This window comes from Musca domestica, unplaced genomic scaffold (genome assembly GCF_030504385.1).
Source record: "Musca domestica strain aabys unplaced genomic scaffold, Musca_domestica.polishedcontigs.V.1.1 50, whole genome shotgun sequence".
In the NCBI taxonomy this organism is placed as follows: domain Eukaryota; kingdom Metazoa; phylum Arthropoda; class Insecta; order Diptera; family Muscidae; genus Musca; species Musca domestica.
Window position 1 is genome coordinate 1162737 of NW_026712347.1, and position 2812 is coordinate 1165548.

Sequence of the window (2812 nt, forward strand, 5' to 3'; positions counted from 1 at the left end):
AAGTTGACATAAGTGTTCACATTTAATGGAGTTCAATAATTGATTTGCAATTCCCATACATTTTGTTATAGTATAAACTGAACTCTTTTTTTCTTTTTTTTATTAGGGAGAGTCACTTTCGAGTCGCTTTCCGATCGAAAAAGTGAGCTAACAATTCTTTGATTACCCAAAGACTGAATAAGAGTAAGCAAAATGATTTTTTCAAAAACAATCTTCCAAATACTACCTAGCTAGTAAGGTAGCAGTGATTTACAATTGACATTCATAGCATATGGTTTTGCAGTAATTTTGCATACCCATGTTAACAGCGCTGTTATTCATGTATACAAATAGTACATAACACTTAGCCAACAGAGTTGAATGGGGTTTACTCATTCAACAAAGTGGTGAGAACGCAAAAGCAGTAACTAACAGGGTGGTGCATTATGTATAGTGGGTTTATCACTCTGCCGTTAACTGGCCCATTAGCTCAGTTGGTTAGAGCGTCGTGCTAATAACGCGAAGGTCGCGGGTTCGATCCCCCCATGGGCCAATAAGTAAACTTTATGTTGACTATTTTATTATATTTAAAAAATATATTTTTTATAAAAACAAATTATTATTAAAAAAATTGTAATAACAAATCATGAAAACTTTCCATTCATTTACGAGCTTTGATGAATTTAATGGCTATAATAAATAAATCTATGCATCATAAATTATGACATTGTGAAAAGTTATTAAAACATATATTATGTATATAAATCAAAAGGATAAAATTGTTAAATAAAAACGAATACCTTTTGTATTGTAAATGACAACTTTGTCAAATGAGGGAGAATGAATGAAATGTGTTGCATTATTTATCGCTTTAGTTATAGATCTATAATAAATTGCAGCTATTATTTCAATAAACACTATTAACTGGGATATAAAAAGCAGGCATTTTCATTGGTTGAAAAATTATTAATGTGTATTTATTTATGATATAATATTTTTAATAATTTATTACTCATCAATTGATATAAATAAAATCAGTTTTAAATATTTAGTTTGCAAAAAGGGCGGAAATTGCAAATATCTGTCGATATTGAAATGTAATAAATGGAACATTAATGCATTGAAAAAGGGAACGTACCTTATGTTGTACAGGGTTGCCTTATTAGTGAACAAAACTCCAAACGTGAAATTTTGATTTTATATATGTTTATTTTTTATGAAAAAAAAAAAAATAAATAAATAATTAAAAAATTCTTAAAGAAGAGTCTTAACTACTAAGGGAAAATTTTTTTTTGTGGATTATCTATTAAGAAATTTTTCTTAAACACGATATTACTGAGACTCTTGAATGCAGTCCTAAAAGTGGCCTATAAAAGTTTAATCTTAACATATATTCTGGACAACAAGTGGTAATTTGTAGATTACTAGTATGCAATAGGAGAGAAAGTGTATAATTCTTAAGTTTTCGTTAAGGATATCTAAAAAGTGCCACCGTTTATCACATTGACACTATTTTTCCTTTTGTTTGAAATCCCTTCTAATAAATTTGTCTGCAGCCAAGTGAGATTTATCTATATTTTAAATTTATAGCAAATTATAAGTATTTTCTGGTACCCGTGGCACTAAAAATTTGTGATATTTCGTTGTTAAAACCCGTTATATCTGGTTAGTAACTTTTGTTTTAGGCCTAATATTAAGGGGTTAGTTCAGTATGTATATTTTTCATATTTCTTCTAGCGATAGATTTTTCTTCTTTTACTATCCAGATCGCTGTATTGTGTTCGAAATCTCCACCAAAGTATAAAATATTTTTATCGATACAACGACAATTTACAATAAAAGTTTCTGTAAAAGAGAGCAATACAAAGCCTAGCTAACGATAAAAAACCGTTTTTTTGACGAATTTCTGGAAAAATAAATGAAAAAGGTGATTTGTGTAAAGTATTTTGTGACACCTAAAACTTTTACAATTTCTTATACCCTCCACCTTCGTAGTAGACTACATAACGTATATATATATATATATATATATATATATATATATATATATATATATATATATATATATACTAGCTGGCCCGGTCCGCGTTGCCGGACCGTACTTTTAGTCTTTAAAGCATAATAAATCACAGATCTGACTTATGTATGTGGCACAATTTTGATTATAAGTAATGAATCCAATTTTGATTATAAGTAATGACTTGATTATGAGTAATGACTGCATGACTAAATATAAATTAATATTCATGGCAAAAATTATAATTACCGTCGGTTTCAGATATTTTGAATAGCCTGATCTTATTTTTCAGCTATATGCTTTAATTTGAGTGTTAAATACCTATATGATAAAGAACATCTATAATAGTCCCATGTGAAAATCAATCATCAGCTCAATTTTTGGTATTGTAAAAAGCAGTCAAATGAGCTATAAATTGAAATTTGTATTTCCAACGTTTAAAATCCCGTACTGCGTGGTATTTAGTTTTGTCCACTTCATACTTGAAGACAGTATGTTGTCAGAATAGCCAAAAAAATACTCTTTTGCTCCGATTACCGTAATATGGGCATTAATTGTTTGTCATTTAAATTGTGCGGTGGAGATCCAATAATGTTACTATATAATTTCGTATTTTTCATGTTTCTGCCACAATTTCTGACTGAATGAGTCCCAGATTGACATTTCGGAGTTTGTTACAAATTCAATAGAATACCAAATTTTCTTTTCTGACCACACATTGGTTGGGACAGTGGACTTGGGGGTATACAAATGTGGGGACTATACTTAAATCAATGCCTATGTGGATAATTATCTGTAAGATGATTTTCTACCCCA

The 2812-nt window shown here is 29.3% G+C and overlaps 1 non-coding gene across 1 annotated transcript; it reads left to right on the forward strand.

Moving 5' to 3' along the window:
- The first annotated feature begins 458 nt into the window (after positions 1–458).
- TRNAI-AAU (transfer RNA isoleucine (anticodon AAU)) lies at positions 459–532 on the forward strand. The gene has a single exon. It is a non-coding gene; the product is annotated as a tRNA-Ile (tRNA).
- The last annotated feature ends 2280 nt before the right edge of the window (positions 533–2812 follow it).